Genomic DNA, 23,687 nt, shown 5'->3' with positions numbered 1-23,687 from the left:
CTAGATTAAATATTCTGGGTTGAAAGATTTTTTTTTTTTTCCCCAACACTTTGAATATGTCATGCCACTCTCTCTGGCTTGCAAAATTTCTCCTGAAATATCTGCTTATAGTCTTATGGGGTTTCTCTTGTACATAACAATTTGTTTTTCTCTTATTACTTTTAAGATTCTTTAAGTTTTGGCATTTTAATTATAGTGTGCCTCTCTTTGGGTTCATCTTGTTTAGGACACCCTGGGATTCTTGGATGTCAATGTTTGTTTCCTTCCTTAGGTTAGGGAAGTTTTCAGCCATTATTTCTTCAAATAAGATTTGTACCTGTTGGGATCTCTGGGTGGCACAGCGGTGTAGCGCCTGCCTTTGGCCCAGGGTGCAATCCTGGAGACCCAGGATCGAATCCCACGTCAGGCTCCCGGTGCATGGAGCCTGCTTCTCCCTCTGCCAATGTCTCTGCCTCTCTCTCTCTCTCTCTGTGTGACTATCATAAATAAATAAAAATTAAAAAAAAAAAAAAAGATTTGTGCCTGTCCTTCTTTCTTTCTTGCTTGCTTGCTTTCTTTCTTTTTCTTTCTGTCTGACTGTCTGTCTGGGATCCCTATAATGCAAATGTTGTTCCACTTGATACTGCCACAAAGGTCCCTTAGGTTATCTTCATTTCTTAATATTATTATTTGTTTCTTTTTGCTGCCTTATCTGGGGAGTTCTATTGCTTTATCTTTTTGTTCACTGATCTATATGTCTACTTTATCCAGTCTGTTGTTGAAGCCCTCTAATGTATTTTTCAGTTTAGTTATTGAACTCTTCAGTTCTGTGACTTTTTTGGTATTTCCTTATGTTTTCTCATTGTTGGATTTCTCACTGTATTCATCCATTCTTCTTCTAAGTTCAGTGAGCATCTTTATGACTATTACTTTGAATTCTTTATCATATAGATAACTTATCTCTGTATCATTAGGATCATTTTTCTTTCTTTTTTTCTTTTTCTTTTTTTTTTTTTACATTTTTTAAATTTAAATACAATTCACCAAAATATAGTATAACAACCAGTGCTCATCCCATCAAGTGCCCTCCTCAGTGCCATTAGGATCCTTCATGAGGTTTTGTTGTATTCTTTTGTTTGGAACATAATCTCCTTGCCTCCTGATTTTGTTTATCTCTTTGTGTTTATTTCTCTGTATTAGGTGAAATAGCTACCTCTCCTAGTCTTGAAGAAGTAGCTTTGTATAGGTAACGATCCCTCTTGTTTAACTTTGCACTACCTCTTGTCTTTCAAACCTTCGAGATTGTTTGAACCATATGATTTATTCTTGATATAATCTTATTATTGAGGGTATGTCAAGATCTGTCAGTGATCCAAAGAGAGGAATCTCATTTAGCAACTACTTTCAGGTTGTTTGGAAACAAGACCCTCAGGCAGCAGCTTGTGAAGTATGCAAATATGTACTGTCCTGTGAGGCCACAGTTGTAATCTTTGTTGGCCTCCATGTCAGGAAGTCTGAAGGCAACCCCTGGGTAATAGTTGCAAAATCAAAGCTCCAGACAAGCATATAAGCTCCTTTTTGAGAAGTCTTGCCAGGCTGTAGTAAGGCCAAGTGTGTATGCAAGAATGGTGTCTCACTGCTTCTGTTTCCTGGAAGTGCCTCCTTAGACTTTATATGTATGTGAAACCTGAAGCCTGGCTGAAACTCCAGGCTAAGTGAATAGGATGTTCATGGGAAAACTTGGGTGATGTTTTAGTCTGCTCTCCATGGAACCCTCTAGAGCAGTGAATTGCAGAGAGATGTCTTTCTGATTATTATAGTCTCAAGGAACTCCAGAATGCCATACTCTTGGCCTCCAGGGCCATGTGATGGAGGGGTATCCTCTGTGTAGATTGTGCATGCTTTCTGGCTTTAGCAAAGAGCTGGAGAGTATAGTATTCAGGACAAGCTCACTGGCTGCAAAAGGCACTAGGAGAATATATTCTTGTCTGTGTGTGCCCCTGTGCTTCAGCAATGTAATTAGAGGGAGCTTTGTGTGCATAAACCTGCATTAGGTTGGAAGTGGGAGAATGCTGCAAATGCTCATGCTTACCAGCTCCAGCCAGGGAAAGAAGAACACTTAAATTGCTCATGCTCTCTGGTCTCAGTAAGTGCTACAACCACTTGTGCCAACCCATCCAGGTGGTGAGAGGGTGCTGAATTTGAATTCACCAGCCTGTGCTGACAGGCTATATGGAAAGTACCACAATGGCATTTGCCAGTGTCTCTGTCTCTGAGAAGCATTTCAACAGTTTCTCCCTCCTCTAGCCAATGCCCCCAGATCAGAAAATGAATCTCCTTCACTTATAATCTAGGAGCCTTTCAGATTGCTTTTTTTTTTTTTTTTTTTTGCTGGATCCTGGGGTAAATGAGACCAAATGCAAGCCCTCCAACAAAGGAATTGGTTTTTCTATAGCACTTTGGAACCCTTGGACACAAGGCTCATTGGTTTTCCAAGCCAGATATTCTGGGGGCTCATCTTTCTAGTGTAGATACCAGTCAGTGTTGATTGCCAACCCCTTATTTTTCTCAAAGAAGCATCTCTCTGGTGTGGTCCCTCCCTTTGTATGTTGCCACTTGGGCAAGGAAGTTGTGAGACCATGTCTCTGCCTATTCTACCCTTATGGGTATGACTCTTTTGTGGAAAGCATTTCATCTTGTTTTCAGATTTTTTTCAGAGGGACATTTCCTCCATATGTAGCTATAGATTGGTGTGTCTATGAGATGAGATGAGTTCAGGATGTTTCTGTACCACCATCTTAGATGCCCCCAAGCTTTATTTTTTAAACTGTTTTTTTCCCCTTTTACATCTTGTTATCTGACAAAATGATAAGACCTTCAAGGCAATGAGTGTCCTATTTTCCTTCAAACCTCTTCATCAAAATACACCACTTTATATCCTATAATAGCTAAGTTTTACTCTTCTCTTCCAAAACAATGCTGCTCCATCTCTCTTTTAATTAGTGATTTCACTGGCATCTATTTCTGAGGCTTTCCCCAAACTAGATTACTAGATTTCATGTTGGAATAACCTGCTTGCACTGTTCATCTCTCAGCTTTATTTATCTAAGAAGACTTTATATATATATATATATATATATATATATATATATATATATATCCTTCAAAAATGCCCTTTTCTCCATTATTTTCTGTGGTTACTATCGATGTTTCTTCAACCACATACCCTGATGCAATAACATAATTGCAATTATGTTATTGCATTATGCAATAACATAATTTTCTTTAGATGTATTTTCTTCTTTTCTTTTTAATGCATATTCTCATGGTACACAATTTAAGGAGGGGATATGGAAGTTTAACAGGGAAAGGTTTTTATTTGACTAAATCAAAGATAATTTGGAAATTCTACAGCATATTAAAATCCTGCATCCTAAACAAAAAGTAAACAGAATATAAGATTTGGACTTATGAGTAGCAGGCACACTGTGATAGCTACCAATATATGGACATGATCCCACACAGCAGGAGGATTGCTCAGTGGAAGGACTTAGGCAGAAAGCCAATGGAATTATTGATGGCTTCTACTGAGCATCTTAATACCAAAGGTACTTGGATAGGTGCTTTCCAGGTCAAGATTTTTGAACATAAAGTAGTTTACATCATTATAAATATACAATAGTTACACATAGATCAATAAAGTCAAAGAATCTCATTAAACAGTTGTTACCTTGAGAAAAACAACAATCTTAGAGAAAAGGATATCTCCTTGGTAAAAGACTATAGATTTTTCATTTACAAAGAATTATCCTGTCAACAAGTCAGCTTATTCCTATAAGGACTTTGTCTTTGTTGAGGATATCCTGGAGTGTGCGCCTTTTTCTCCAGACCACCTCAAGGCCTCTGGTAAGGGCTACTCTTTTCTCTCTTCTCCACACCAAGTGACTCCAGATTAGAGAATTGGGGTAGTTAATAATGAAATTAAATATTGCAAATAGAAGAGATGATAAGTACTTACATTTTAAATTGTACTAAGGAAAAGGATATTGTATACATATAATGATTTTTGTCCTATCTTTATTCCATATTGTCATGTATTCCAGCTGAGATTCTGTGTGAATGAGGGGTAGACCTAAGACAAATTAGGCAGCTTTAGCTGTCATTTCATAGGCTTTTCATTCAAGACTGATGTCTGACTTCGAGAATTTGGGTAACAAGAGGAATTTTGAAGGAACCCTGCCAAAATGGTCATAAATACCAGACAAGGAAATTGGTGACTAGAAAGGGCCAATAGAAAAAGGAGCTGGTTTCCATCACCTCTTTTCCTTCAGGCCATGAATAGAGACTGTGGGAGCAAGACCAAAGAACCCTAGTTTAACTGTTTCCTTTATCTTTGCCCTACTTAATGCCTTTTCCCCTGTTTAACACTCAGAAAACAGCTTGGTATGCTTAGAGCTACAAACTGACCCTTGCAACCCTGGCTTCTCAGCAGGCTCTAAACCCCAAGAACTAAACCCAGGAAATGGCCTCATTACTGCCTAATGAATAATGAAAGTTCTGCACTCTATAGAAACAGCTGAGTAATTTTTTCTAAGACATTTTCTAGGATATTTGTCCATCTAGTACAGTAGAACACAAATTCAACCTGTCATGGTACATTCAAAACACATAAATATCATACCTACATTTGTACGTATATATCATACATCTATCAATCTATCCATCTAGCTATCTATCTGGACTTCTTGATTCCAAAGCTAATAAAATTCCCAAAAGGCTCATTTGTACAAATAAAGACAGCCAGAAATATTTCTCCTTCTGGAGCAAAAGAGCTGAACAATAATTGTCAGTTCCAGGATAATTATTCATTTACATCTTCAGAGATGATTAGACTAGGAGTGGTAGGCAACTACAGGGAAGAGTATTTACTAGAAGAAGCATCTCAGTCTCTGTGTTAATGTGCTAAACAACCAGAAGTGTAGGTAGACAAAGAGCAACTGCTTCAGTTGCTCTCCTTGAACACTTTCTTCATGTATACAGCCATTTAATAATTCTTAAAGATGATATCTTGACATTATAGCTATTAGCACTTTGATTTGAAGACATCAATGGTCACAGTGTGAAAACCAGACCAAGAGACAAGCAGAGAAGGTAGACTTGGGGTGCTCACATTGCTGTTAACTCACCAACAAATGTGAAGTTTCACTCCCAGGTTTGCTACTCCATACCCCATCCTACTCTCCATAAATAATAGAATCTGGCTATACCTCCAAACACAACATTTATATCATGCAGCACTCATACATCCCTGTTAAAGCAGGAGAAAAGCCCCCACCCTTTCATAGGTTATCTTTGGCAAACTCATTATTCCACAGAACAATGTAAATTATTCTCTAAAACAGCTGAAGAAAGCCATCATGATAAGCAGGCTGGGGCACATCTGTCTCTGCAGAGCTGAAATTGTTACTGCTGAGTGAGTGTTCTGTTTTCTCCTCACATCATTGCACCCAATGAGCACAGCCCCCAGATATCTTTGTCAATTCAAATAAAAATAAAATTTCATATTTGATTGCATTTATATCACATTTCTGAATAGTGATCTACCTCTCATGCCAGATGCTCTTTCCCTAGATTCTTTTACTCTGCCTCTTTTGAGAAATTCTGATTTCTAGCCACTTTGCATTTCTGCAGCTGTCTTAAGTATAGACTTTATTTTACCCTGTAACTTGTTTAAGCTTCATCCTACTTTATTAACTTCTTCCTGTATTTTCAGATAAAGAATTTGATCCAAAATTATGTCTGTATATGACTATAGTCCATGTTGCTACATCAGTGTTGCCAGACTCTGGCTGAAAAAAATAAAAGTTATTGAGGCATGAGCCCAAATCTGTGAGCCAACCTATGCAAATTCAGATAATATCTTGGTCAAATAGCTCTGCCTCCTTGACTTCTGTATAATTTATGTAGATTGCTCAGCAACTAAGATACTAAAGAGCTTCTGGCAAAACAATGCTGTCATTAGGTTTGAAGAGGAAGCTATAGTCTTGTTTTAAAAAAATATTACTTTCAACCTGTACTACATATTTTTAGTCACATGAACCTATAATTGTCAAATATTTATATATTTTACTTTCTTTTACAACTAAAATGTCCCTTTTGATTTTATCTATCACTAAGGGGGACACATGTCTAGGTTTGGCAGAGGTAGTCAATCAGTCCCAGTTCATGCCTGTTGTCCCAGCACCACATCCAATTTATCATTTTTTCAGAATTTTAAATTTTATTATTCTGTTATTAATAGTTGCATTAAAATATACCTAGATAAGCTTGGCAGAACTCTGTATTTTTCTCTACTAGTTTGTCCAAAGTTCTTGTCCAGTAGTGTGAGATGCATGGATGATGAACAACTTTTATACTTTAACATGTGGCAGAAACTGGAAGCCAACAAGGGCTAGCCTTTCTCTCTCTCTCTCTCTCTCTCTCTCTCTCTCTCTCCCTCCCTCCCTCCCTCTCTCTCTTTCTCTTTTTAACTTTCTGGACAGATTTAAATTAGCATCTCACTTTGAAGGACAGTAAGCAGAGGATGCACAGATAAACTACTACTGGAGTGAAATAACTTTTTCCACTCTCCTTTAGTGGTAAGCAAAGTAATCTAGTCTATACCATATGGCCACTTGCTGTAACAGACCATTGTACCCTCCATATGGCAGCAATCTATAAGATTCCTGGTCTTCAGGCTGCCAGTCTTTTTGAATCATGTAACATACAGGATATTATAGGTTAGGTCTTTGTGAAACACAGGCAAGCAATAGGGTGATCAGCCCCACTATAGAACATGGGATAGTCTGAATGGCTGACCTACTGGATTTTTGCAATTTATTGTCATGTGTAAACTAAAATAATTCATTTGATTTATTGTTTGGTAATATTTTTTTTTATTCTGTGACAAATGAGTTTTGCATCAACAAACTAAAAGATAAACCTTATGCTAATGAAAAAATAAATACTGAATACTGAATTTATGCTAACCAAGAATATTAATATATATGTAACTCGCAGAGAAGCTTGACAAGTAACACTCACCAAGGAGGCCATGGTGATATGGACCACATGAAAGTAGGAAGGACTGTGTAATATAACAGTCTTGAAAAGTTAATGCTTATTTAAGAAGACTTTGGTAAAAGAGGGCAACTTCTTGCAGCTTCAGAAAGTGTGCTTGCACATAATTCTGTGAAGCGTCACTTTTCATTCGCATCAAATGAACATTTTCTGATTTTACATTACTTATTTTTTGCGCTTTGTTCGAATATGCATCATGATTATAGTACTTAGTGTGTTAACTCTATTAGCAGAGATTGAATTTTGCAGAATTACACAGTCCAAGTTTTATGTTAGTGTCATTAAATACTTATTTTGAAAATCATTTAGTTAATTCTGAGAGGAGTTCAATTTTTTTTCAGTCAATCTTGAAGTCAAAAGAAATGCTTCAGAAGTTTATTTCACTGAAGGTGAAAAATTTATGATAGTGCAAATAGTAGTATTGATTGTGTTTAGAAATTCTCCATGGAAGATTTTTTTTTGCAGTGATCATAGGAATATAAGTTTTGTTAGAAAATAATCATAGTAAAAAAAAAAGAAAATAATCGTAGTGAAAATAATATTCTTACTAAATTGAGAAAATAATAAACTAAAATGTACTTAAAGTGGTTGTGTTCAAAAATAATAAATATATAAAGAAGCTACACTATTTAAAAATAAAATCTGTAATTAGAGTAGTTAGCAAATATTTTATACACAGACATACATAGATAGACATATACATAGATAAATTACATTTTGTGATGGAGGGGATACTAAATGTAAAAAAATATACTGAGCAAAGCTAGAGTGCCTGGGTGGCTCAGTTTGTTGATTGTCTGACTCTTGATTTTGGCTTGGGTCCTGATTTGAGAGTCCTAATATGGGATCGAGCCCCACTCTGGGCTCTCCGCACTCAGTTTGGAGTCTTCTTGTCCTCCTCTGTTCCCCGTCTCTCTCTCTCTCTCTGAATCTCTCTCTCTCTCTCTTTCTCAAATAAATAAATAAATAAAATCTTTAAAATATATATATTTAGCAAAACAGTATGTACTTCCTTTATCCTTTATTAATGACATTTTAGAAATACTTAAAGCTTTGAATAATTCCTTGTAAATTAACATTAGCTATGTAAATTAACATTAGCATTATGTTCTTGTTTTGAAACTACTGTAAAGGTGAACTTTTTTTTTTAATTGAAGTACACTTGACACACATGTTACCTTAGTTTCAGGTAAGGTATAACTTGACTTTTGATTGCATTTACTTAAAGGTGTTGTAAATATTTTAAAATATTTTTTGAGGAAAGAAACATTGCTAATAGGAAGATTTTGAACTTCAAATGAAAGGAACAGAAGAATAATAAGTATTTAATAGCAAGAACCATAGGGGGTACAAAAAATAGAATCATAATTTGTTAATTATACTTGAAAATGTCTTCAGTTTGGGGATAGTCTTTTGATTGAGTTCATATTATTGTATTATTTTGTATTTTAATTCTAGTATAGTTAATATATAGTGTTATATTAGTTTCAGGTGTACAATACAGTGATTCAACAATTCTATATATTACTTAGTACACACTGAGATAAGTGTATTTTTATTTTTAATCCTCTTCACCTGTATCACTCGTGGACCCACCCACCTCCATTCTGGTAACCAATCAGTTTGTTCTCTAGAGTTAAGAGTCTGTTTTTGGTTTGTCTTTTTTTTTTCTTCCTGTTGTTCACTTGTTTTGTTTCTTAAATTCCATATATGAGTGAAATCATATGGTATTTCTCTGACTGGTTTATTTTTCTTAGCATTATATTCTGACTGGCTTATTTTGCTTAGCATTATGTTCTCTAACTCTATCCATGTCATTGCAAATGGCAAGATTTCATTATTTTTTATGGCTGAGCAATATATATATACAGGTGTATGTATACATACACATATACATACTACCTCTTCTTTTTCCATTTATTGTTAAGTGAACACTTGGCCTGTTTCCATAATTTGGCTATTGTAAATAATGTAGCAATAAACATAGGGGTGCATGTATCTTTTCAAATTTCTGTTTTCGTATTCTTTGGGTAAATACTCAGTAGTGAGATTACTAGATCATACGGTAAATCCATTTTTTATCTTTTGAGGAGACTTCATACTGTCTTCCACAGTGGCTGTACCAGTTTGCATTATCACCAATAAGGCAATTATTGGTGGGTTCTTTTTTCTTTTTTCTTTTTTCTCCATATCCTTTCCAATACCTGTTGTAGCTTGTGTTTTTTATTTTAACCATTCTTACAGGTGTTAGGTGATATCTCATTGTAGTTTTGATTTGAATTTCCCTGATGAGTGATATTAAAATATTTTTTAAATTTTATTTATTTATTCATGATAGTCACACACAGAGAGAGAGAGAAAGGCAGAGACATAGGCAGAGGGAGAAGCAGGCTCCATATAGGGAGCCTGAAGTGGGATTTGATCCCGGGTCTCCAGGATCGTGCCCTGGGCCAAAGGCAGGCGCTAAACCACTGCACCACCCAGGGATCCCTGATGAGTGATATTGAACACTTTTTTTCATGTGTCTGTTGGCCATCTGGATGTGTCTATGTCTTCTGCCCATTTTTTACTGGATTATTTTTAAAAATATTTTATTTATTTATTCATGAGAGACACAGAGAGAGAGAGAGAGAGAGAGAGAGAGAGGCAGAGACACAGGCAGAGGGGAGGAGAAACAGGCTTCATGCAGGGAGCCCAATGGGGGACTCAATCCTGGGACTCCAGGTTCACACCCTGAGCCAAAGACAGACACTCATCCCTGAGCCACCCAGTTGTCCCTTGGATTACTTCTTTTAGGTTTTTTTGTTTTTTGTTTTTTGTTTTTGGTGTGTGTGTATGTGTGTGTGTGTGCTTTTGTTTTTTGTTCGTTTGTTTTTGTTTTTTTGTTTTTTGTGTTTTTTTTTTTTGGCGCTGAGTTTTACCATTTCTTTATGTATTTTGGATGTGAAGTCTTTATGAGATACGTCATCTGTAAATATCTTCTGCCATTCAGTAGATTATCTTTTAGTTTTGTTGGTTGTTTTCTTTACTGTGCAGAATTCTTTTATTTTGATGAAGTCTCAATAGTTCAGTTCTGCTTTTGTTTTCCTTTCCTCAGGATACATACCTAGAAAAATATTCTACAATGTCAGAAAGATTGCTGCCTATACTCTTTTCTAGGATTTTTATTGTTTAAGGTTTCACATTTATGTGTTTAATCCATTTTGAATTTATTTTTGTATAGAAGGTAAGAAAGTGGTCCAGTTTCATTATTTGCCTGTAATCTTCTAATTTTCCCAACACAGTTTGTTGAAGAGATTCTCTTTTTTCCCATTGCATATTCTTGCCTCCTTTGACAAATATTAATCGACCATGTATGACTTTTTTCCAGGGGTTTCTATTCTGTTCCATTTATCTATGTGTCTATTTTTATGCCAGTACTACAGTGTTTTGATTACCACAGCTTTATAGTATAACCTGAAATCTGGAACTGTGATGCCTCCAGTTTTGTTTTTCTTTTCAAGATTGCTTTGGCTATCTTTAGAGGTTTTATACAAGTTTTAGGATTGTTTGTTCTAGATCTTTAAAAAATACTGGTGGTATTTTGATAGGGATTGCATTAAAGGTGTAGATTGCTTTGGGTAATAGGATATTTGAACAATATTTGTTATTCCAATCTATGAGCATGGAGTATCTCTCATTCTTTGTGTCATTATCAATTTCTTTTGTCAATGTTTTATAGTTTTCAGAGTATAGATATTTGCCTTATTGATTAAGTTTATTTCTAGGTATTATTTTTGGTACAATTGTAAATGGAATTGTTTTCTAAATTTCTCATTCTGGGGATCCCTGGGTGGCGCAGCAGTTTGGCGCCTGCCTTTGGCCCAGGGCGCGATCCTGGAGACCAGAGATAGAATCCCACATCGGGCTCCCGGTGCATGGAGCCTGCTTCTTCCTCTGCCTGTGTCTCTGCCTCTCTCTCTCTCTCTCTGTGACTATCATAAATAAAAAAAATAAAATAAAAAATAAATAAATTTCTCATTCTGTTGTTTCATTAATAGTGTATAGAAATGCAACAGATTTCTCTGTACATTGATTTTGTATCCTTTGGTATTACTGAATTCATCAATCAGTTCTAGTGATTTTTTTTGTGGAATCTTTAGGGTTTTCTACATATCATACCATGTTTTGTTATGAATCATGAAAATTTTACTTCTTCTTTACCAGTTCTTCCTTTTTCTGATTGCTGTGGCTAAGACTTCTAGTACTATGCTAAATAGAAGTGATGAGAGTAGATATCCTTGTATTGTTTCTGACCTTAGGGGAAATGTTCTTAATTTGAACATGATGTCAGCTGAGGTTTTCATATATGTTGAGGTATGTTCTCTCTAAACCCGCTTATTGAGGTTTTTTTTAAGACCTTATTTATTCATGAGAGACAGAGAAAGGCAGAGACATAGGCAGAGGGAGAAGCAGGCTCCCTGTAGGGACCCCAATGTGGGACTTGATCCTGGGACCCTGGGATCAGGCTCTGAGCTGAAGGCAGACACTCAACCATTGAGCTACCCAGCCGTCCCTATTGAGGATTTTTATAATACATAGATATTTTATTTTGTCAAGTGCTTTTTTTTTGTATCTGTTGAAATGATTATATGGTTTTTATACTTTCTCTTATTAATATGATGTATCATGATTGTTTTTTTAAATATTGAACCACCCTTGCATCCTGTAAATAAATCTCATTTGATTGTGGTGAATACTCTTTTTACTGTATTGTTGAGATCTGCTTATTAATATTTTTTAAGATTTTATTTATTCATGGCATTGAGAGAGAAAGAGGCAGAGACACAGGCAGAGGGGAAAAGCAGGTTCCACGCAAAAAGCCTGAGGTAGGATTCGATCCCAAGACTCCAGGACCATGCCCTTAGCCAAAAGTAGGTGCTCAACTGCTGCACCCAAGTGTCACTGCTTGCTAATATTTTTTAAGGATTTTTGCATCTATGTTTACTAGAGATATTGGCCTGTATTTCTCTCTCTTTCTCTCTCTCTCTTTTTTTTTTTCATAGTGTTTTATCTGGGTTTGGAATCAAAATAATGCTGGACTCATAAAATGAATTTGGAAGTTTTCCTTCCCCTTCTATTTTTTTGGAATATTTTGAAAAGAATGGATATTAACTCTTTTTTATATGTTTGGTTAGATCCAACTGTGAGGCCATCTGGTTCTGGACTTTAGTCTGTTGTGAGTTTTTGGATTACTGATTCAAGTTTATTGCTTGTAATTGGTCTGCTCAAATTCTATTTCATCCTGATTCAATTTTGGGAGGTTATACATTTCTAGGAATTTATCTATTTCTTCTATGTTGTCCAATTTGTTGCCATATGATTTTTCATACTATCCCTTTACAATCCTTTGGATTTCTTTGGTGTTGGTTTTTATTTCTCCTCTTTCATTTCTGATTTTGTTTATTTGAGTTTCCCCCTTCCCCCCTCCATTTATGAGCCTGGCTAAATGTTTATAAATTTTGTTGATCCTTTCAAAGAACCAGTTTTTGGTTTCACTGATCTGTTCTATTGTTTTTTTTTTTAGTTTTGAGTTCATTAATTTCTGCTACAATGTTTATTACCTCCCAGTTTAGAGCTTTGTTTGTTCTTCTTTTCTAGCTCCTTTAGGTATAAAATGAGGTTGTTTATTTTTTTTTTCTTGTTTTGTGAGGTAGGCCTATATACAACAGACTTCCAACTTAGCACAGCTTTTGCTACATCCCAAAGCACCATCATGGGCCATGGTGTTTTCATTTTCATTTGTCTCCATGTATTTTTTGATTGTCTCTGATTTCTTGGTTGACCCATTAATTGTTTAGTAGCATGTTTTTTAACCTCCCTGTATTTGTGGTCTTCCAGACTTTTTCTTGTGGTCAATTTCTAGTTTCATAGCATTATGTTTAAAAAAAAGATGCATGGTATAACTTCAATCTTTGGGAATTTGTTGTGACTTGTATTGTGGCACAATACATGATCTATTCTGGAGGTTGTTCCATGTTTGCTTGAAAAAATGTATTCTTCTGTTTAATGATGGAATTTTCTGAATATATCTGTTAAATCTATCTGGTCCAATGTATTATTGAAAGCCACTGTTTCCTATTCCTATATTCTGTTTGGATGGTCTGTCCATTGATGTAAGTTGTGTATTAAAGTCCCCTACTATTATTGGATTACTCTAGAATTGCTTCTTTTATGTTTGTTATTAACTGCTAATTATTTGAATACTCCCATGTGAGTGCTTATATTTTACTATTGTTGAATCTTCTTTTTGGATTGTCCCCTTTATTACTATATAGTGTCCTTCTTGTCACATGTTACAATCTATTTTGCCTAATGTAAGTATTGCTACTCCAGTTTTCTTTTGACATTCATTTGCATGATAAATGCTTCTCCATTCTTCATTTTTAATTGCATGTGTCTTTAGGTCTGAGATGACTCTCTTGTAAGTAGCATATAGATGGGTCTTGCTTTTTTATTCATTCTGTCATCCTATGTCTTTAGTTGGAGCACTTAGCCCATTTACATTCAGAGTAATTGACAGATATGTACTTGTTGCCACTTTGTTACTTGTTTCATGGTTGTTTTTGTGTTTTTTCTTTATTCCTTTCTTCTCTTGCTCTCTCGATTAGTTGGGTTCCTTCAGTGATATACTTGGATTCCTTCTCCTGTTTTATTTATTTTTTTAATATTATTGTTGTTGTTTGTTTGTTTTTTGCATATCTTTTACTGTTTTTTCATGGGTGGTAACCATTTTTTTAATACATAATATCTTCTGCATTTAGCAGTCCATATTGAATTGATGGCTGCTTAAGTTTGAACTCATTCTCTACTTCTCTCCTCTCACATTTTAGATATATAATCATACATTATACTTTTATTTGTGAGTCCTTTGACTGTTTTTTACATACATACTTATTTTCACTACTTTTTGCTTCCTACTTTCCTTACTCTTGCTTACAGGTTTTTCCTTTCCACTCAAAAAGTCCAGTTTCACATTTTGGTAAGGCTGTTTAGTGGGGATTAATGCCTTTAACTTCTGGTTGTCTAGTGAACTCTTTATCTTTACTTCTATTCCAAATAACAAACTTGGTGGATAGAGTATTTGTGGCTGTAGAATTTGTTCTTTCAACACCTTGAATATGCCACTCCTTTCAGGCCTGCACAGTTTCTGTTGAAACATTAGCTGATAGCTTTATGGGTTTGCTTTGTATGTAACTCTTTTGGTGCTCTTAAAATTCTCTCTTATCATTACTTTTTGCCATTATAATTACTATGTGTATTGGTTGGACCTCTGTGGGTTCATCCCTTTAAAGCATCTGTGCCTCTTGGATCTAAATTTATGTTTCCTTCTCTAGATTTGGGAAGCCTTCAGGTATTATTTATTCAAATAAATTTTCTACCGTTTTCTTTCTCTTCTCCTGGGATCTCTATGATGTGAATGTTATTACTCTTAATGGTGTTGCTGAGTTCCCTAAATGTATTCTTATTTTTCATATTTTTTCCCTTACTTGTTTAACTTGACCATTCTGTCCTCTATGTCACTGTCATTGATTTCATTCTTCTGTTTCCTGGTCTATTTATCCCATCCTATGTATTTTTAATTTCATTTATTGTGTTCTTCACTTCTTTGTTATTTCTTTATTAAAGTCCTCACTGAGGTTCCCCACTCTTTTCTCATGTCCAGTGAGTATCTTTATGATCATTACTTAAAATTATCCACCAGGCATCTTATTGATCTCTGTTTTGCTTAGGTCTCTTGCTCTGATGCTATCCTATTCTTTCATTTGGAATATATTCCTCTGTGATCTCATTTTTTCTGACCTCTGCATTTGTTTCTCTGTTAGGAAAGTCAGCTACATCTATGGCTCTTGAAAGTAATGGCTTTATGAAGAAGAGGTCCTGTACTGTTCTACTATGCAGTGTCCTATATTAACCAGAACCTGGTGTTTCAGGGCTGTCTCTTATGTGTGTTGCATGTGCCCTGCTGCTATGGCTGAGCCACTTTTTCTTCATTACAGACATATGCAATGGCTCTCTTTGTTGTGGGCAATGTTTGATCCCTGTGGTGTTAGTGGGCCACACTGGGGCCACCTTGGTCTTCATTTACATCAGACCAGACATATTCCAGAGATGTAGAAGTGGACAACTGTAAGAAACTTTTTAAAAAATTTGTCTCCTGAGAAGCTTTCATTGGTAGGCAAGGCCCACAGTCACACTAGTTGTCTGTCCTTAACTTACTACTATGTACACAGTTAGACTGGTGTGTGTAATTATCTTCCCTTATCCCTAGGGCAGAACTTAACTTTTGAGTGCCTCTGGCCCCTGCCAAGACTGCTCGCACACTTGTCAGGCCTGTGGCACTACCCTGGCTGGGATCTGGCCAAGAGTGTATTGGAGGGAGCAGATCTGCAATGTGTCAGAGTGTTAGGATTGCTACGGAAGGAGCCCTCCAGTTTGAGGAGTGTTGCCTGCCTGGATATGAGGTGCTGCAGGACAGTGTGTATGGCAGGGGTGGGGTGGAGGAGTGAGCTGAAGTTTTAACAAGTTAAGTAGAGAGTGTTGGTGCCAGGCTGTTTCCCTCAGATGACCATAGCTATGTGTTTATGTTAGGGGATAGGGGAGGGAAATGTTGCCTGCTAGCTCCCTTGTTTCTGAAGAAGTTTCCCAAATTCTCTACCCTTGCAGCACAAGCTCTGAGATTAGTAAATAACTCTCCCTCCCGTAAGCCCCAGGCAGTTTTCAAACTGCTGCTACTATGTTCTATCTCCACAGGCTGTTTGTTTTGCTGTCTTTTTAAGGGCAGGGACTCAGTTTCAGCTTGCCCTCCAGGCTCTCCCAGAGCCAAGCTAGTTGATTTTTAAAGTTCCAGGTTTTAAGTCCCACTGGTTGTAAGAACTCATGAAATTTGCCCCCTGTGATTTTCAAAGCCAAATGTCATAGTGATTTATCTTTCTCATGTGGGCTCCCCAGTGTGGTAGTTTTTCTCCCCTCTCTGTCCCTGCAGGATCTTTCTCTTCTTTGGACAGTCCTGTGGGTCTGTTTAACTCCTGACCACATCTCTGCTCTTCCTATCCTCTTTGATAGGCCCTTTCCTCTAAATTTAGTTGTGGAATTTGTTCTGCCAGTCTTCAGGTCATTTTGGGACTTTTTACACTGATATGAATGCTATAGCTAGTTGTATCTATGGAATGAGGTGTGCTTAGGTTCCTTCTATTCCACCATCTTTTCTGGACGTCCATTATGGGACTATTTCTTTCTGTTCTTTTCTTTTCCTGCTATCCTTCCTTGATGATGGCTTTCTTTAGTGTTATGCTTGGATTTCCTTCTTTTTATTTTTTTGTATCTATTATAAGGTTTTAGTTTTTCATTGAGTTATTCTGCAACATCTTATGTGTATAGTAGTTTATATAAAGTTAATGACTGCTTGTGCTCAAACATATTGAGCCCATAATTTAGATAAATTTATAATTTTTACCTGAAGGGAATAAAATCAAAAGGTTTATAATTTTTGAATCATCTAAATAGGACAAACCATTGCAAAATATCATCAATAGAAGCAACTTATTTAACAACTTGTGGTTATAAAAGCGTTTTTGTAAATACATACCCCACGTAGGTATGAGAAATGATATCTATGAAAATATCTAGGTTGAAATATTTGCACATTTTATGCAAAAAGAAAAAACAAAATGAATGTGTTCCATTTAGAAGTATCTGTTTACAGACAAAAGCTAAATAAAGGTTACAACAATTTCCAAGTTATTTTTTTAAAGATTTTATTTACTTTTTGAGAGAGGGGGAGAGATACAGTACACATGGAGGGAGAATGAAAGGGAGAAGCAGATTCCCCACTGAGCAGAGAGCCCAACATGGGGCTCAATCCCAGGACCCTGAGATCATGACCTCAGCCAAAGGCAGATGCTTAACTGACTGAACTACCCTGGCATCTCAACAATTTCCATATTATTAAGCATAGAATATAACTTTGATATGATTTTAATTACTGTTTTATAAAATATTGTCAATTCAAAATTATACTTTCTAAAGCTATATTCATTAATAAAATATCAGTGAAGGTATGCTATATGGTTAAGAATCTGATTAATGTGCATATCCCTGAAGTGAAAAAGTATCCTACTTATTATGTTAGGTTCAACAGAGAGACAACACACATGTGAGTAGGGGAGGAACAGAGTGAGAAGAAGAGAAATCCTTATGCAGACATCTCATTGAGCCTGGATCCAGATGTGGGGCTTGATCCCAGGACCCTGAAATCATGACCTAAGCTGAAACCAACAGTTGGATGATTAACCTACTGAGCCACTGAGGCACCCCATACATGGATATAATTTAATATTTATTAAAATTTTTAAAAAATCATTTTTAAATGAAAATATTTAAAGAGACCACCAATAGAAGTGACAGACCAATTTATTAGGAAATAGAATGATATTTAAATATGTCAGTATCCATTTTCATATATCATTCTAACTATGATAACCTTTTATATACCTGCAGTTGCTAGGAATATTTTTTAATTCCAATTTAATTGTAAAAATTTTATCTCAAAATATTTCTTTTGACAATATAATCTATGTGCCTACCTATCTCTGGAATCTCCTTTTAGGCTAGAAATAAGCTAAGACTGTGTCGCTGAATACCTATTTTAGAAACTATCAAGAAAGAAAATGCCCCCTTATGTAAATTCCTCAATTGGCATGAAAAAGTTCAGGAAATCATTAGATAGAAACTGATTAGAAAGTTTCATCTGGTCTATATTGCATATTGAAGGAAAAGTCAAACATGGTTAGATAGGTGTCCCAGTTCCTTTCACTGTCTGAATGTTGTTTGTAAAAACTCTTAATTTGGCGTGTACCTGGGTGGCTCCTGGTTGAGCGTCTGCCTTTGGCTTGAGCTCTGATCCCAGGGTTCTGGGATTAAGTCCTGCAATAGGCTCCCCATGGAGAACCTCTCTCTGTGTGTCTTTGTCTCTCTCTCTGTGTCTCTGCTTCTCTCTCTGTGTCTCTCATGAATAATTGAATAAAATCTTAAAAAGAAAACACACACACACACACACACACACATCTAAGTTTCTGCAGTCCAGAGCTTGCCCTGTCACCTTGGTTCTTTGGACTAGATGAGCAAAGAGATGGGGTTCAGCCCAGCCATTACAATCAATTAAGTCTCTACCAACTTTACAATTCTTTCCTATCTATAAAGGAAAAAAGGGGAAGAGGCACTAGACCTTTAGATTACTTTGCCTAAGGCTGAGATACTAACCAACCTCCATCATTCTGGTTAGGAATTCTACCCATGAGATCCTACATCATGGTTATGGTTTACAATTTTTTTTTTCTTTTTGGAATATAAATTTTAAAAGTTTCCTTTATGTATTTATGGAATCATATAGATATAATTAAAGGGTAGGTATCAGGGCAGCCCGGGTGGCTCAGTGGTTTAGTGCCACCTTCAGCTCAGGACATGATCCCGGAGACCCGGGACCGAGTCCCACGTTGGGCTTCCTGCATGGAGCCTGCTTCTCCTTCTGTCTGTGTCTCTGCCTCTCTCTCTCTCTCTGTGTGTTTCTCATGAATAAATAAATAAAATCTTTAAAAAAAGAAAAAGGTAGGTATCAGAATAAACCAAATGTCAGATTTACCTACACTAGTCTTTCTCTTTTATTATAACATGCAAAAGCATTCTGACTAGGAAGTGTTCTGTGGCTATCGGTCTATCACACATAAGAAGAATGCCTGTAATTTTAGAAAACCTTGTTTCCATAACAAGGAAAATTAAAAGGCCAGCTTCAGGAGAAATTTGAGTGCCAAACAGAATTTTTCCTGAGAACCCTCCACAATGTTACTATAATGTGTGGCACATTGAAGGCACACAATAAATATTAATTGTATGAAATCATTGATCTGCAGTTGGAGAGAATTCTTGTAGTTAAACTTCCCTCTGTGGAAGCTGTTTATGCTTTTATCTGCACTGCATTGTGCAGTTCTTTTTTAGCTCAGAAGAACAAACAAAAATACCCTCCACCAATAACTTGTTGGTTATAGAGGAAGCCACTCAATATTCTGAGTTTTATTTTTGGAAAAAATGGTTGCAATAATCTACTCAACTTCCTGTTCTTATCTTCTTGTTCACATCCATTCTCTTCACTTCCTCCGCTTATGTTGCATCACTTTTCAAGTGTTTGTCGTCTGTATATTGCAGTTTTTAATCCCCTTCCCCTGAAGCCACGTCACTAGTGACACCAGACTGTTAATGGAAGCTGGAGAAGTTTTGCTCAATCTTAATCCTTATCAAGATTGTTTTTTTCAAACAAATGTAATACTTTCCCTAAAAACTGAGATGAGGAGAAAAATAGCAACAATATTTACACCATTAGAAGTAACTAACATAGCACTGCATTTGCTCCTCCTAACAATTCTACAAAATGAAACATTCTTATAACTTTTCTCTGAATGGAGTAGCTATTGCACAAAGTTTATTTAGGGGTATACTTATTTAGAGGTCAAAATAACAATTTGTATTATAACTGAGATTTGAATCCAGAAAGATTTAATCTCAGAGAAAGTGGTCTCAACTGTTTTACCAAAATATCGTCATGAACAGCCTTTTCTCCATTTTGATGCAACAGCAGTCATAATAAAAATTTATATTTGTTGTGTACTCTTTGCCATGCACTTTGCTAACCACTTTAAGATTTCTCATGTCTCCTCTCGATAAGCAAGTGAGGAATGCTCTTGAATACTCCCATTTTAGTAAGCTAAATTACTGCTTAGAGTATTTTTGTAATTTCTCAAAGTCAGTAAAAGAAGAAAAACTGAGAATTAGATCCAAGAATGGCAGAAGGCCTATCAAATTACAGAATAATACATATCAGAGTGTGTGTACATGTGTCTGTCTCTTCTTGTAGTAGATGATAATGATTTCAGCCATTTATTATTTGATTTTTTTTTTTACTTAATGTGGCAGCATTCTGAGAAAACGTTTTTCCAAAAGTCTTATCTTTAAAATATTCAAATTTATAACTAATCACTTAGGAATAGTCAGAGGTTTACAGGAAAAGGACACATCCTAGACATTCATATGCAAGGGTAGGTGAAAGATTAGAAAAGGAATAAGGTTCTCTGTCGCAGATCTATGGCTACAGTGTCTGGAGAAAGGGGCTAAAATATTCTGTTATAGAATAAATACTCGTCATCTCTTCTGTCCATCAAGGATGCTTGAGAAAGAACCACAAAATGTTCATGTCTTTGTAAAACATCTCTCTAGTGTACTTCTTTGAGAGGGGAATGAGGTATAGAGACATTAAAGAATTTGAGTCTAAGTCCCACCCACTAGGTAGGGATGAAATCCAGACAAAAACATGTTTTTTTTTTTTTTCTCATTCTAACTTAGTTCAATTTTCTGAAATTAAAATGACTAGAAGACCTCATCTGCAGGAATTTACTTTCTAAGACCAGCATTACTCAAGAGCAATTTCAAACCTGACAGCCTATTAAAAACAACTTGTAAACTCTTAGTTTCACTTCATTTTATTTTATGATAAAAATTGTATATATTTAAAGTTTACAGTATGGTGTTTTGATATACATCTATATAGTGAAATGATCACTATGATCATTTCAGATGTCATATCCATCTCCACCAAGAATCCTCCAGATTCCCTTCCATAAGAACTTGATAGAGATAGTACTGCTTGCGGCTTTGTCAGGTAAGCAAGCCCTCTTAGTGTAACTTGAACAAAATATATTTCTGCTTAGCTAGAAAGAGGAAAAGCTTTACTCAAAATAATGCATTAGTTCATTTTAGAATTTCTTAATTTCACATGTCTTTTCAAAGAAGTTAGGATGTATACATCTGCTCTCCTAGCAACTGCATCTTTTTCCTGTTGTTGATGTTCATTGCCCTGCAAACTATAGGCACAAATATGTTTCTATTTTTCCCTTCACATATTTATGTAACTTATAAAACTAATGTTTTTTTTTCTAAAATATATGCCATCTCCTTTATAAATAAAAGGACATTCATCAAATTGTGTAATAGCTGGCCTACCTTGGAAGTACTAAAATACTGAAAGTGTCTCCATGTATGCAGAGAGAGAGAACTATCTCTGGGAAGGTAGGTATATGAAAGCATTCTAATAGAAATGGAACAAACCAGAGAGCTGCATTGACAGAATATTGACAAAGAAGATGCTTATGTTTAAAATTGTTCCTCCTCTTTCCTGTATGCCAAGTAAATGCCTTCTTTGTTCTCAACTGCAATCTGTACCCAGTAAAAAACAAAATATAAAAGATACTTGGAAAATTTCTCAAAGCAAATAGCATAATATTTGTCTCTATTCTGTGGAAAGGGGGAAAATGAATAGAGATCATTCCATATAATGACTATGGAAAAAATAGTCAATTCTATATATATCTAAAAACAATAAAGGAGTTAAAAATAAATGTTATGTAGCCTATTAAAATGTCAATTTCCTAATTATAAATTAGGTTAACATATTTTTATGCAGAATATCTATTCAGATATAGCATAAAAAGAATTGAAATGCACAGGCAAAAAACATGCATCTTTTCAATAGCTGTCTTTTTTTGTCAAGACTCAGTATCAAAGAGAATCAAAGAAATTATTATGGTATTATTTAATTTGTTATTGAATATAAAAAGAACCAATTATAGAGCAATTTAGGGGAGTTGAATAGACATGAAGAATTTTCATTAATAGATATATTGTCTAAATTTATGAGGACTCTATAACTTTATTTTTTTTTTAATTTTTATTTATTTATGATAGTCACAGAGAGAGAGAGAGAGAGAGAGTCAGGCAGAGACACAGGCAGAGGGAGAAGCAGGCTCCATGCACCGGGAGCCCGATGTGGGACTCGATCCCGGGTCTCCAGGATCACACCCTGGGCCAAAGGCAGGCGCCAAACCGCTGCGCCACCCGGGGATCCCCTATAACTTTATTATACAGATCTGATAGTACTTGCTGTACTTTGGAGAGAAGTTGCCCTATATATGTTTGGTTCATTTTTATAAGTGTTCTGGAGATAATTCCAAGGCAGTGGACTAAACCTCTGCAAGGTCTGATTAATAAAATTAAAACAAGCATTATAATAGTATTATTTTATACTTTTGGTGTATTTTCTTAGTATATACAGAAGATGTAGGATTAAAAAAAAAAAAAAAAAGAAGATGTAGGATTGTTAGAGGAAAACATACTCCAACAAGTTATTAATTCCCTTTTTGGTCATTGGTTGAAAGAGGACTGAGGCATAGCTATAGCTATTAGAAGAAACTGAAATTCTATGTCATGAGGTACAATTTTTAATACTTGTTACAGGCTAACATTGTCAGACCTCCCTACCCAAAACCTAAAATAATTGCTTAACATTGTCAAAATTTACCATACCTATAATTATGCTCTGCTACATGAAACATACTAGAAGTATTTTCAGATTTTTCATGGTGGGTATGATCCAAGTCTGTTTATTTCATAGTTTTTCAGAGTCTCAGAATTGAGTAATATGTGTCTCCAGATTGAAATGGTTTGCCAAGCACCTTCTTCAGTGGATGTGAAAGGCCATTTAAAAGCCTTAAAACACATTAACGATTAGTTGCTAAGGATATTACCCTCCCACCATTGGATGTGAGATGAAGGGAGCACTCAGAAAACCCAATTTCCTTCAGATATTGAAAATAGATTGATTTCAAATGGCTTGGAAATTTTCTGATAGTCTTTTTTCAAATGTGATTGGAGTCTATTCAATGTTCAGGTAAATTTTGTTTTGTTTTGTTTTTTTTAAATGTAGATTTCTAAACTCTAATCAGCCCTATTAAATATAAATCTTAAGATATTAGGCCTAGGAATCTTTATTTTTACATACTCCCTCCCCTATGACAAATGGTTTTAAAATGCATTGAAATTAATAAATAACTCAGTTGCAATTTTAAAACAAATGCATCATTTACTTAGTCTAACAATCACTATTTAGGAATTATACAGGATAGGGTCACCTGGGGGTTAAGCATCTGACAATTGGTGGGCTCAGGTAGTGATCTCAGAGTCATGATCTCAGGGTCGTGAGATGGAGCACTGTGTCAAGCTTCACACTCAATGTGGAGTCTGCTTGAGATTCTCTCTCCCTCTCTATCTGCCCCTCCCACTCATGCTCCCCCCCCCCCAAATAAATAAGTCTTTTCTAAAAAAAAAACAAAAACAAAAAAAAAACATACAGGATACATTGCTTCATATAAATTTTGCAAGTTGAGGAGAAGCTCTTGAAAAAGAGAAGAAAATATGGGACTAATGAGGAAGAAGGGAGGTTGTAATCAATACGAAGTATTCATATTTGAGCCTTTCTTTTAAATGAGGAAGCAAAATGTTGCAGAAGAGGGGTAGAGGAGTTATTGAAAGTTGGAAAGATTCAGTACCTAAGAAATAATTTGTTTCTATTTTTTCAAATATAGCATTGTAGGGACAGTTTCATAATGTATAGTTAGTAGGAAGAGAATAGAAACACTCTTTTTCCAAGTTCCCCTCACCTCCTAGAT

Source organism: Canis lupus, chromosome 12, assembly GCF_003254725.2.
Source record: "Canis lupus dingo isolate Sandy chromosome 12, ASM325472v2, whole genome shotgun sequence".
Taxonomy (NCBI): domain Eukaryota; kingdom Metazoa; phylum Chordata; class Mammalia; order Carnivora; family Canidae; genus Canis; species Canis lupus.
The sequence above is the reverse complement of the archived record's forward strand: the minus strand, read 5'-3'. Positions refer to the sequence as shown.